The 14,410-nt window shown below is 37.2% G+C and overlaps 1 protein-coding gene across 9 annotated transcripts in view; it reads left to right on the forward strand.

The window, feature by feature from the left end:
• Nucleotides 1-2,055: 2,055 nt before the first annotated feature.
• The window catches only part of ALPK1 (alpha kinase 1), a 152,339-nt gene continuing 139,984 nt past the window's right edge, over nt 2,056-14,410 (forward strand). For all 9 annotated transcript variants that reach the window (XM_069095308.1, XM_069095333.1, XM_069095302.1 and 6 more), the window contains exon 1: nt 2,056-2,256. The gene's annotated coding sequence lies outside the window, so the exon portion shown is untranslated. The remainder of the gene's footprint in view (nt 2,257-14,410) is intronic.

Below are 14,410 nucleotides of genomic sequence, written 5' to 3' on the forward strand. Positions count from 1 at the left end.
TGTGTCATCAAAGCCCAGTGGAAGGACAAAAGTCAAGACATCTGACAATGGCCCAGGATGGAGTGGATGCCATTGGCATCTCTGATGACTGATAAAGTTCTAAACTCTCCATAGCCTCCACTTCAGCTGCCTCCATGGCCCTTGGAACAAATTGTTCTCATTCACCCATTCTGCCAGGAGAAGTCTCCACGTACTTGGGGTAGACATCCCCGTGACTGACCGTTGGTCGCCCTCAATGGTTTACTGGGATGTGACTGGTGCACATGCTACAGTTTCTTGTAGCAGCAGGTGAGATTTGATGAAAGTGGACACCAAAGGTGGCCCAGCAGCCCTGGAAAGGCTCAGCTCAGCAAGCCCTCACACCAGAGGTGCTAGTTCTCCCTGAAGACCCATACACCCCACTTAGACGAGTAAAGAAAATTGAAAAGAAGCACCTGGCATAGATGCAGTGCAGGCTAAATCGATCAACAAGCATTTATTAAACACTATCTGCCAATGCATCAGGCTCTGTGCTAAGTGCTAATGAATGAATGAATATTCATTAAACACTTTCCACATGCCAGTCACTCTGCTAAGTGCCGGCAACATAAAGAAATCAAAACATTATCAATGAGTCAGTGAATAAACTGTCAGTGAGTCAATAAATAGTCAGTGAGACAGTCAATAAACACTGTGCAGTCGAGTAAAGATACAAAAAGAGTCAAGACACAGGCCCTGCCCTTAAGGAACTTACAGTCAAGTAGAAGAGACTGAAAGCAAACAAATATGTACAAACAAGTCCTCCCCCCTCCCCTCACACACACACACACACACACACACATGATAAATAGGAAATAATTAAGACAGGAAGTCATTAGGATTAAGAGAGGTAGAGAAAGACTTCCTGGAGGTAATGGAATGTTAGTTGGTACTTGAAGCCAGGAAAGGCAGTAGGTAAGTGTATTTGTCCAGCATTCTAGGCATGGAGAGAGTCCAAGGAGGACAAATTATTAAGAGAGAGGGAATGTGACTGTGTCCAATTTTGCAGAAAGGGAAAGAAGGATAACAGAAAAAGAGAGCTTTGCATCTGTAGCAGGGGAATGGAAAAGATGGTATAATTTGCAACTTGATTCCTAGAATTAAGATCCTAATATCCCAGATTTAGAGCTGGGGGCCCTCAATGGCACTCTAATTCAAATGCCTCATCAGACAGATGAGGGAAAGTGATCTGCTCCAAGTCACATAAGAAGTAACAGAGCCAAGGTTTGAACTCAAGACTATTTGCTCAAAATCTAGTAATATTTCCAGTGATAATATTATTTATTCTAATAAAAAATTGTAGTTTCAAAAGACTAAAGATGGAAAATGCTATCAACATCCAGAGAAAGAACCATGGAGTCTAAATGCAGATGGAAGCGTGTGATTTTCTCACTTTTTTTTTGTTTTTTTCTTTCTCATGATTATTCCCTTTGGTTCTGATTCTTCTTTCACAGCATGACTAATGGGGAAATACGTTTAATATGATTGTACATATTAACCTATGTCAGATTGCATGCAATCTTGGGGAGGGGACATGAGAGGGAGGGGAAAAATTGAGAACTCAAAATCTTATAAAAGTGAATGTTGAAAACTAAAATTAAATAAATAAATGTTTTTAAAAAGAAGGAAATTGATTGGTATAGATAAATGACTATTATATTTGTATTCAAATGGTCTGGATTTTATTCTTGTATGAACTTGGGCAAAACACTTAACTTCTCAGTCTCTTGGGGAGATTGTGGGATCTCCTTAGCTTTGCAGTTATCTGCCATCAGACACTTAACAAAATCAATTAAAATATACTAAAAAAAAATAGAGATGTACTCTGTTAAAAAAAAAAGGAAGTGAGTTCCTACATTACAGTGACTATTTTTTGTTTTTGTTTTTGTTTTTTGTCTTCACAGCACTGAACTCAGTCAATGGCAAACAGTAAGTGCTTAATAAAATCTTGTTTTCTGACTAACTGTAAGAAATACAACTCCCAGAATTCCTTTTACCGAAACAGTTTAATTTGAGGAGGTGTGATCCTGCAAGTCTAGCAGTTGTTGAAAGTCTCTGGAGTTACACAATCTTTAGCTGAGCCAATGTCTGTTCTCGGAGGTTTTTTCTTTTCTTTTTTTTTTCTCCCCACTTCCTGGAACTGGAACTGTTTTTAAGAAACCAAATACTTCTAGCCGGGTCATACCAATGTACATCAAATCCCTGAGTTGTTACTAAAAATTGTTCTCACAGATAAAGGTAAGTAAGTATTCACTTATGCATCTATTTTCTGTAAATCTGTGTGCAATGTCATATTCGTCCTAAAGTACTGACCTGAGGGTTCGCTTAGATTACTGTCATTTAATTTCTTCTCTATTCCCCATCCCTTGCCCAACCCTAAGAGAGTGAGCTCTTTGGCCCAGATGGTATGGACATTATCTGAGGATCAGCCTGGTCAATTTCTAAGAAACTCGTCTCTGTCCATTAACTCCCAATTTAGACCACCCCCTCTATTGTTATTCGAGTTGGTGGATTTCATCGCTGAAACCACAGAAGCCTGAAATTGATTTTTAAATTTTATTTTTAAAATAAAAAATAAACAAAAGTTATTTTATTATCAACTTAATACCCACTGAAAAACCATCAAATAAACATTAAAAAAAAAAAAAAAGCTTGGAAAAAAGAACGGGAGTTTTAATCCTATGTCAGAAACTTAAAAGCTGTAGAACCGGGGGCTAATCATTTCCTCTCTCTCAACCTGTAAAGTGAGCGGGTTAAACCGGATGACTTTGGAGGGTCCTTCCAGCTACAAAAATCTGTGAATAACATAAGCATTTAACAGATGATAACGAAAGAATCCAAAGAAGACACAAATGTTTTTTCAGTGTCCCTTTCCAAGTTTATCTGAAGCTCTGTTACATTTGGCTCAATTATAGATGTATGTTTTTGGACCAGACCTACGTAAGATGGTTTTGTTGTGGGAAATTCCTGATGAGAAAACTCCCTCTACCAATGTTATATATAATCTTAAAGAATTGTCAGGGAGCACTGAGAAGTGAGGGGTGCTCAGAGTTATGTAGTCAAGGTCAGAGGCTGGATTTCAATCCAATTTTTCCTCAATCTAAAGTCAGATCTCCCTATTTACCATATCATTCTACGTATGTATCACATATATCTATATATCATACACACATATATACATATGTGTATATGCACATATACACACATTTATTTATATTTGTATTTTTTATTTTTATAAATATATTTTTTATTTTTATATTTTTACTTATAGTTAACATTTCTATAGTGTTTGCTAGATACCAAGAACCACTCGAAATGCTTTACAATTATTAGATCCTCACAATAACTCTAGGAGGTAGGGGCTATGATCATTCCCATTTTACAGAAGAGGAAGCTAAAGCAAAGAGAGTTTAAATGACTGTCTATGGACACCCAGCTAGTAAGTGCCTGAGGCAGGATTTTAATTCAAATCTTTCTGACTCCATGTCCAGCACTCTATCTACTTGTACCATCTAGCATGTGTATTGTATGTGTGTATGTATGCAGATATGACACTATGTAACATTGTAGCATAAATGATAAATAAATATATGCATGTGCACATGTTCATATAAAACATGCATTGCCATGTCCTATATTAGGTACATGTATATCTTTTGTAAAGGATCACATATACATATAACATGGTATCTAACATAGTAAGGACTTAATATTTGTTGATTAAAATAGATATACACTTGTGGTTGATATTTATACAGCTCTGGTTCTGCCAGTCTCATTTGGTATCATTTTGTGTAGCCCTTAATAAATTTCCTTCTATTCTTCACAGTTGTTATATGATGATTTGTTGGTATACTGTTAACACTAATATACCATTGTTTATTCAGCTGTTTTCTAATCATTGAAAATATAAGTTTATTTCAGTTTGTTTTTGGTTTTGCTACTACTAGTAAAACAATTATGAATATTTTTGTAGGAAGGACCTTTTATGCTTTGTGTATGTGTGTGTGTATGTAGATGATTTAAAAAAATACAACCTTCTAGCAATAAAATCTCTGGATCAAAAGGTATCTGTTCTGTGTCTCTTCATATGTATTACCTGTTTTCTTGGAAGTGTCTGGATCTGTGCTTTCCTGGTGGAGAAACTCCCTCTACCAATGTGACAATTATTCAATTCTTAGAGACTAGCCTGGGAGCACAGAGAGTCCAAGTGACATGTCCAGGATCATACAGCCAATACATGTCACAGGCAAGACCTGAACCCAAGACTTCCTGATCCCCTTTGTACTGTGAAGTTTGAATTCAGTCAAAGGGCAGCACTTGAGGACCTAGGAGGCCACATGTTGTTTTGAGGCCACAGATTCTCCACCCCTGCTCTAGACTAAAAGAGGCAGAGAAGGGCTGACCTTCATTTGTAAAGGGAGTTTCTGTATTCAAAAGTTCCTTATAATAAAAAATCACAAGTCTAATCTCTATCTTAGACTTATAGTCAATGTGTACATGTGTATATTATTATATGTTGTCATATGTAATATAATAATATTATGTAAGTGTTTATGTATACATGTGTGTATATGTAGATAATGCATCTAAGTGTAGACACTCATACACATGCAGGGACAGCTGGGTGGTGCAGTAGACAAAACACCAGACCTGTCAGGAAGACACCTTCTTAGTTTAAATCTGTCCTCAGACAGTAGTTGTATGACCCTGGGCAAGTCACTTAACCCTGTTTGCCTCAGTTCTCTCATCTGTAAAATGAGCTGGAGAAGGAAATGACAAACCACTGTAGTATCTCTGACCAAAAGAACCTATATGGGGTCATGAAGAGTCAACCATGACCAAACAACGACATATATATATATTTTTTTTAATCTAGACTATCCAAAAAATGATCATTGAAACTATCATTCACTTTTATGATAGTATCAATGACTTAACTGGGAAGTCTTAGAATTTCCTCAGTGCATACTGGATTTACTGGAGTCGAAGTCTAAGTGTGGAAAAGGACACACGGGGAAATGGATAAGGAATAATCTTCATGATTTAAGTCCTGAAAGTCTCTGGTCAAAAGAGTTTGCTATTAACTGATATGGTACTAGCTTTTGTAATATTAGACGGGTGTGATATTGTTTTAGCTTTTGTAACATGAGAGGTGTTTTGAGCATTTGGTATCAGGGCTACAGATGTATTTTTGAATACTCCATATTGGAAAGGCAGCAGAATAGAATTGCAATCTAACACACAGCCATAAGAAAATTCCTTCACTAACGTACCTGACAAATGGTCATTCTACTTTTGCTTAAAGGCTACCTGAGGCAGCCCATTCCCATTTGGATGGCTTTAGTTGGTTTTGGATGATAATTCATTGTTAACGCAGTTTTTCCTTAAGCGAAAGTTCAGTTTTCCTCTTCAGAAACTCTACCTACTAATTTTGTCCTTTGGGGCCAGGCCAAACACGTCTAATATTCTTCTGCATGACAGATCTTCAAATACTTGAAGACAACGATCATCTGTCCCTGACTAAGTCTTCTCCAGGCTAATCAGTCCATTTCTTCGTCCTTATATGCCATCACCTCAAAGCCCTGGACCATCCCAAATGCCCTCTTTTTGATGCCACCTAGTGAATCAATATCTTTCCAAAAATGGGGCATCCAGAACAAAAAACAGTATTTCAAATGTTCTTTAACCTGGACAGAACACGGTGAGACTGTTACCTTTTTAACTTTCTTCCTTGAATCTATTCCTCTCCTAAATCAGCCTAGACTATTAATTTTCTTGGCGGCCATTTCATACAATTATTTCATTTACCCTTACAATCCACTAAAACCCCAGATCTTTTTCTCAGGCAAATTGTTGTCTAGTCACGTTTACCCCATCTTGTGATGCCCATTTGTGGAACCCCATGGTAAATCTTTACATTTATTCTTATTTTATTTCAGCTTACTTGATTCATTTGAATTGTCTAGCCCAGAGGTGGAGAACCTGTGGTCTCAAGGCCACATGTGGCCCTCTAGGTCCTGAAGAATAAATCCTTTCATTAAGGGGATTTGTTCTGTGAAATTTGGATTTGGTCAAAAGGTCACATTTGAGGAGGACCATATGTTGCCTCAAGGCAGTAGGTTCCCCCCTCCCCTCTGGTCTAGCCTCTCAATGAACTTTTTGGATCCTAATTCTGTCATCTAGAGTATGAGCTATTTCTCCCATCTTTGTGCCATCTATAAATTCAATAAGTGTCTGAATTAGCCCCAATCTTGGCACCAATTTGAATTAGTGCTATTTACCTCAGCATATAAAAGTTTTCCTTAAAATGTACATGAATTGATGCTGTTCTACCCATTTCACTTGTGTCTCTAGAGGAATGATACTGTGGTAAATCAGTATAAATCAGGCTAGGGAGGAGGAAAAAAAGAAAAAAGAAAGCCTATATACAAAATTTTTGTATTCGAATGAGATTCATTGAAGGACATTCTTTACAACCCATGGAGGCCTCAAGAGGGATGAGGGCTTGTGTGGGGAGAATCCTGCAAAGCACCTGCATCTAATGTTATTGGGGCTGGAGTGGAGGGAAAAACTCACACAGATGCCTTGACAGCATTCCACCTTGGTAGTGTCTAATACTCTGAGAATCATTGCCTAAAGGGTAATAAAAAAGCCCCTCAGGTCTGACTGGTTTTCCCTTTTGATGCTCTAGGGAGTTTCCATTAAGTAAAAAGTCTTAAGTACAATTGCAATAGCTCTAAGTCCTCAGTTAGAAAATGTCCTAATGTTTAGGCCAAGATTTGGCTCTTAATTCACAGTCTTAAATCACACAAACCGTCCCACACACTTGTCTGAGCTATGCTTGATGAAGCCATGCTGCTTATTGTGGTCATGACTTATTTTCTGTATGTTCACTAACTGTCTCTTTTAAGAATATGCTCTAGAATTTTGCCAAGGGCAGCTAGGTAGCCCAGTGAAGAGAACACTGGGCCTAGAGTCTGGAAGACTCCTTTTCCTCAGTTCAAATCTGTCCTCAGATATTTACTAGCTGTGTGACCTTAGGTAAATCACTTAACCCCATTTGCCTCAGTTTCCTCATCTGTAAAATGGACTGGAGAAAAAAGTGGCAAAACACTTCAGTACCTTTGCCAACATAATCCTGTTGGGATCACGAAGAGTCAGACACAATTTTGCCAAGACTTGAAGGCAAACTCACTGGGCTGCATGCAGTTTTCAAGTTGTATTTTCTTTTCTCCCTTGAAATCTGAGATAATACTTGTCCTCTTTCAATTGAGTAGTGACTTGCATTCTCCGAGTTCTTCCAAAGGATTGTTGATACAGGCTCAGGAGTTATCTCTAACAGTTTTTTAGAATCAGAGTTCATGTGGGACTGGTGACTTGAATTAATAAAGAGATAGATGGTGTTCTTATTGTTATCGCTTTACTTTTCTTGGAATTGGTATTAGCTATCTTTGTTCCAGATTTTCTAATGCAAAAGTTATTCTCCCTGGCAGAAAAAAAAATAGAAGAAAAATTAGAATTAAATAGATCCGCTTTCTCTCTGTTGGCATCTAAGTAAGGCAAATTTAGATTTAAATTTAGACCTGGAGAGAATATTAGAGACCATTGATTCCAACCCTCTCATTTTACAGCTGTAGAAACTTAATGTCAGGAAAATCAAAGATAAAGGGACTAGAAGAACCACTTTGACCCCCACCCCAAACCATCAGTTTACAGAGAACTGCTTGGAGATCAAGTAAAAATAGTCCTACCCAAGCAGCTAATTGTGACCAGCCACACCCTTAGTTGACTCAATGGAAACTGTGATAAATTCTCCTGCCAAAATGAAAATCGGGATATTAAAAGACTCAGAAAAAGGGGACAAGCCTATGCTTGATAGAGACAGAGGTTGGTGGAAAAACAGAGAGGCAGAAATAGAGAGACAGAGAAATAGAGAGGGAGAAAGAAACAGAGACAGAGAAACAGAGAGGCAGAAAGAGACAGAGACAGAGAAACAGAAAGGCAGAAAGAGACAGAGACAGACAGAGTGACAGAGAGAAAGCAAAGAATGTCCACCTTGACCCTCACTTCTTCTCTTCCTAGCTGTTGAATTGTTAAGTGTGCTTTTGCCCACATTAGCTTGCTTGCTTAAACAACCCCTGCCCTAGTTTCCTTTTTCCTCTTATCCATAAGCCACAACAGAAGTGGGATCAGTGCACTGAAGCACAGAGAATTGACACGAGGATATATAATTTCACCTGAAAAAAAACATTGTCTTTGAATGAGATTGAAAACCAGAAAAAAAAGTCAAGAAGGGAAAGGGGAACATACTTGACAAAGCATGATAGAATTTCCTACATAGATACATATGTTCATTTGTACATGCATGTATGTATATTCACATATCCACACACATGTGTTTGATGTACATATATGTTTTGGTACCAAAGAAAACTATTTTTTTTCTTGATCTTCAGAGTGAAAGAGTGTATGTAGAAAAAAACTACCTCTCCCACTAAATATTAACACAGAAGACAAAAATGAAAATGCTTTAGGTTATAGCAGAGAAAATTTTTAAGTAAGTTTATTTTCTAGAAAAAAACAGAATTTTATTTTAATTTTTCAGTAACAGACCTAGGGAGGTCCCCAAAACTATCATTTAGAGTAAACTTTCCCTGAATCTTTAAACTTCTATGGTAGTAGAAATTTGACTATAGTCAAGACAGATCATTAAGGACAAGTCAAGAAGCTGCTAATATAATGGAAAACACATAAGTACATACAGTACATGGCCACTTGGATAATTTAATTAGTCCATAATTTCATTAGCAGTTATCCTCTCTCCTAATGTTGATCACAGTCCCACCACACCCTTTTTTCTGTACAGTGTAATTTTTGCCCACATCTTTCCATAAATTCTTTACAAATATCTATACAACCTACTGGAGACCCTCCTTTCATTCCTTGCTCCCATTTCCTCAACTCTAGCTGCTGAACTCATACCCCTCTGTCCAGGGTATCAGGCTAAGGTCAGCTCTGTGTGTACCCATACTGCTGGCCTGGGTCAGAGTCATGGGTATTGAAGCCATGCTCCTTGCCTCAACCCTGTTTCACAGTTCCTGCCCTGGTCACTGTCTGAAGGCTGAACTTGTGAATTTGTTGCCCACTGTAATTTCTCTATTTCCTTATCACTGCGCTTGACATGGCATTCTTCTTAGATTACTATTGGACCAGTTATAGGGGGAGCTGAGTATACTGCTTCCTCCAACTCCTTCATCTTGCCTCCTTTGATTCTTCTTTTGTTTTTAAGAATTTTATTTTTTCCAATAAAGATGAAGACAATTTTTAACATTCATTTTTTAAAAATCTGAGTTCCAAATTTTTCTCCCTCCCCTCTTCCTAAAACAGTAAGCAATGTAATATAGGTTATATATGTACAATCATATAAAACTTATTTCTAGGGGTGGCCAGGTAGCTATGCGAGTAAGAGCACCGGCTCCAGCATTGGGATGACCTGGAGATCAAATCCCAGGCTCAGACACATAGCACCCACCCAGAAACACCTGGCCGTGTAGCCTTGAGCAAGTTACTTAACCCCAAATGCTTAGGGGCGGCCAGGAGGCTCAGCAAGTAAGAGCATCAGCCCCAGTGTCGGGATGACCTGGATCAAATCCAGGCTTAGATACTCAGCACCACACCCAGAAATAACTGGCCGTGTAACCTTGAGCAAGTTACTTAACCCTGATTGCTTTAAAAAAAAAAAAAACATTTCTATATTAGTCACGTGAAAGAAGAAACAGACCAAAAGGAAAAAAAAAACATGAAAAATTTTTAAAAATGAAAATAGGATGCTTCAATCTGCATTCAGACTACATCACTTCTTTCTCTGGATATGGATAGCATTTTCCATCATGAGTCCTTTGGAATTGTGTTGTATCATTGTATTGCAGAGAAGACCTAAGTCATTCATAGTTGATCACAGCACAAAGCTGCTGTCACTACAAACAATATTCTCTTACTTTGCATCAGTTCATATAAGTCTTTCCAGGTTTTTCTGAAATCCACTTACTCAACATTTCTTATAGCACAACAGTATTCTATTATATTAATATACCACAATTTGTTCAGACATTCCCCAACTGATAGACATTCCCTCAATTTCCAATTCTTTGCCACCACAAAAAGAGTTCCTATAAATGTTTTTGTATGTGTGGGTCCTTTTCCCATTTTTATAATCTCTTTAGGATATAGATCCAGTTGACTACCCTTTAGGCATAGCTCCAAATTGCTCTCCAGAATGGTTAGATCAACCCACAACTCCACCACCATGTATTAGTGTCCCAATTTTTCCACGTCCTCTCCAATATTTATCATTTTCCATTTTTTTTCATATTAACCAAGTTGATAGGTGTGAGGTGGTACGTCAGAGTTGTTTTAATTTGCATTTTTCAGATCAATAGTGATTTAGAGTATTTCTTCATATGACTACAGATAGTTTTGGTTTCTTCATTTGAAGACTGCCTGTTCATATCTTTTGACCATTTATCAATTGGGGAAATAACTTGTATTCCTACAAATTTGACTTAGTTCTCTCTATATATATGAGAAACGAGGGCTTTATCAGAGACACATGCTATAAAAATTGTTTCCCAGCTTTCTGCTTTCCTTTTAATCTTGGTTGCTTTGAACAAAAACTTTTTAATTTAATATAATCAAAATTATCCATTTTGTGTCTCCTAATGCTATTTCTTGTTGATCAAAAATTCTTCTCCATAGATCTAACAGATAGACTATTCTTTGGTCTCCTAATTTGTTTATGACATCACTCCTTATGTCTTAAAGCACGTATCCATTTTCTTAGTATGTGATTTAAGAAATTGGGCTATACCTAGTTTCTGCCATACTGTTTTCTAGTTTGCCTAGCAGTTTTTTTGTCAAATAGTGAATTCTTATCCCAGAGACTGGGGTCTCTGAGTTTATCAATACTAGGTTACTATGGTCATTTGGTATTGTGCCTTGTGTACCTAATCTATCCCACTGAACCACTGTTCTATTTCTTAGGCAATACCAAATGGTTTGATGATTGCTGTTTTTTTAAGATAATTTGAGATCTGGCATAGTTAGGCTACCTTCCTTTGCATTTTTTCCCATTAATTCCCTTGAGATTCTTGACATTTTGTTCTGCAAGATGAATTTTGCTATTGTTTTTTCTAACTCTATAAAATAGTTTTTTGGTAGTTTGAATGGTAAGGCACTGAATACGTAAATTAATATAGACAGAATTGTCATTTTTGTTACATAGGCTTGGCCTACCCATAAGCAACGGATATTTTTCTAGGTGTTTAGATATTACTTTATTTGTATGAAAAGTGTTTTGCAATTGTGTTCATTTAGTTCCTGGGTTTGCATTGGCAGGTAGACTCCCAAGTATTCCATATTGGCTACAGTTATTTTAAATGGAATTTCTCTTTCTACCTCTTGCTTTTGGATTTTGTTGGTCATATAAAGAAACGCTGATGATTTATGTGAGTGTATTTTATATCCTGCAACTTTGCTAAAGTTGTCAATTATTTTAAGTAGTTTTTTAGTTCATTCTTCAAGATTCTCTAAGTATACCATTCTATCATCTCCAAAGAGTGATAGTTTTGTTTCCACATTGCCTACTCTAGTTCTCAATTTATTTTTCTTTTCTTATTGCTGTAGCTAACATTTTTAGTACACTACTGAATAATCGTGATGATCGTGGTGTCCCTTATCTTATCGAGAAGGCTTCTAGCTTATCCCTATTACAGATAATATTTGCTGATGGTTTTAGATAGATACTAATGATTTTAAGGAAAACGCCATTTATTCCTATGCTCTCTTGTGTTTTTAATAGGCATGGGTCAAAAGCTTTTTTTTTTGCATTTATTGAGATAATTATATTATTTCTATCAGTTTTGTTATTGATATGGGCCATTATGCTGAGAGTTTTCCTGATATTGAACCAGCACTGCATTCCTGGTTTAAATCCCCCCTGGTCACAGTATATTTCCTGGTGATATGTTGCTGTAATCTCCTTGCTAGTATTTTATCTAAAATTTTTGTATCAATACTGCTGAGAGCCAAGATGGTAGAATAAGCAGTAAATTGCCATAACTCTCATATTCACCTCCAAACAGCAATAAAATAGCTTTCCCCCAAAAAACAAATCCTGGAATAGCAAAACCAGCCAAAAGATAGGGTGAAGCAATCTTTTAGCCAAGAAACTTGGAAGATTGGCAAGAAAGGTCTGTCTCACTCAGGTAAAAGGGGAACTCATTCCAGGACAGGAAGCATCCCAGCAATCCAGCAGCAAGTCCTGCCTCAGCAAAACAGCAGGAGCTCCTGAGCCCCAGTATGGTGGAACAGGTAAATGACAACACCAGGACCCCCCACGTGCCTCAACATAGCCAGGGGAACAGGCAAACTCCAGGAATGAGAACCTCCACATGCTTTAGGATAGCCCTAGGCAAGCAGGCAGCCTCTGGCAGCCAGAACATCAAGTGCTTCAGTGTGGCATTGCAGCACCAGATAAAAAGCTAGGGTCTGTATCCCCTGGCACAAGATGCCTAAGACAAAGCCTCTTCCATCCTGGAAGCAGAGCTCAAATTTAAAAGAAATGGTAAAAGACAAAAAAGATGAGCAAAAAGCAAAAACAAAAAAAGAATCTGACCACAGAAAATTATTATGGTGACAGGGTGGATCAAGATCCAAACTCAGAAGAAGACAAAAATGTCAAAACATTTATGGACAAACTCCAAAGAAAAAACCAAAAGTGGTCTCGAGCCCAGAAAAACTCATTGAAGAACTCAAAGAGGGGCTTAAAAATCATGAGAGAAGTAGAAGAAAAATTGGGAAAAGAAATGAGAGTGAAGCAAGAGAATTATGAAAAAAAGAGTCAACAACTGAGAAAAAGAAAACAACTTCTTAAAAATTAGAACTGGCCAAATGGAAAAGGAGATACAAAAATCTACTGAAGAAAATTGCTCCTTAAAAAGCACAAAAAAAAGCACAACTGACCAAATGGAAAGGGAAGTACAAAAGCCAAAAAGGCAAACAACTCCTTAAAACTTAGAATTGGACAAGTGGAAGCCAATGACTCTGTGAGACATCAAGAATCAAATAAATTCAAAAGAATGAAAAAAATAGAAGAAAATGTAAAGTACCTCATTGGAAAAATAACTGACCTGGAAAATAGATCCAGGATATCTACTGTCAAAACTATTTAACTACCTGAAAACTATTATCAAAAGGAGTACGTGGACAGCATCTTTCAAGAAATTATCAAGGAAACTGCCCTGATATCCTGGAATCAGAGGGCAAAATTGGCATTGAAAGAACCCACCGATCAACTCAGGAAAGAGATATAAAAATAAAAATTCCAAGGAACATTACAGCCAAATTACACAACTATCAGGTCAAGGAGAACATTTTGTAAATGGTCAGAAGAAGCATGTCAAATATCAAATATCAAATCCAGGATTACAGAGGATTTAGCAGCTGCAACATTGAAGGATCAGGAGTCATGGAACATGATATTCTGAATGGCAAAGGAGCTAGAAATACAACCAAGAATCACATACCCAAAAAGAAAAATTAAGCATAGGGTAAAAATGATCATTTGATGAAATAGTATGATTTCAAGATCTCATAAGACGACCAGAATTGAATGAAAACTTTAATCTCCAATAACAATGCCCAAGAGAAGCCTAAAAAGGCAAAAAGGGGAAAGAAACATAAAGGATTCAATGGAGCTGAGTTGTTTATTTCCCTATATAGGAAGATGACACCTGTAATTCTTAAAAATTGTATTACTAATAGTACAGTCAGAAGAAATATACATAGACATAGGGTACAGGTATAAGGTGAATTTGAGAGAATGGCATAAAAATAATTAAGGGATGAGAAACAGGAGTACACTGGGTGCAGAAGAAAGGGAGAAGTAAAATAAGGTAAATTATTTCACATGAAGAGATGCAAAAACCCAATACAGTGGAGGGTAAGATAGGAGGGTGGACAATGGGCATCACTTAAACCTTTCTCTCATCTGTAAAAGAGGAAATAATGTACATAATCAATTGAATAGAAAAATCTATCTGACCCAACAGGAAAGTAGAAAGGGAGGAGATTAAAAGGAGACTGGGGAAAGGTCTGACAGAAGAGAGGACAGACTCAAGGAGAGGGTAGACAGAAACAAAACACTGTCAAGGAGGAAAAATATGAAAGGAGAGAGAGAACAAAAAGGATGAAAAATAGTGTGGAGGAAGATACATAGGTAGTAATCATAACTGTGAATGTGAATGGCATGAACTCTTTCATAAAATGGAAGCAGATACCGTGTTTCCCCGATAATAAGACCTATCCCGAAAATAAGCCCTCCCCTTACTGT

Source organism: Petaurus breviceps, unplaced genomic scaffold, assembly GCF_028583685.1.
Source record: "Petaurus breviceps papuanus isolate PSGF00001 unplaced genomic scaffold, PetGlider_PUasm1.0 126, whole genome shotgun sequence".
Taxonomy (NCBI): Eukaryota; Metazoa; Chordata; class Mammalia; order Diprotodontia; family Petauridae; genus Petaurus; species Petaurus breviceps.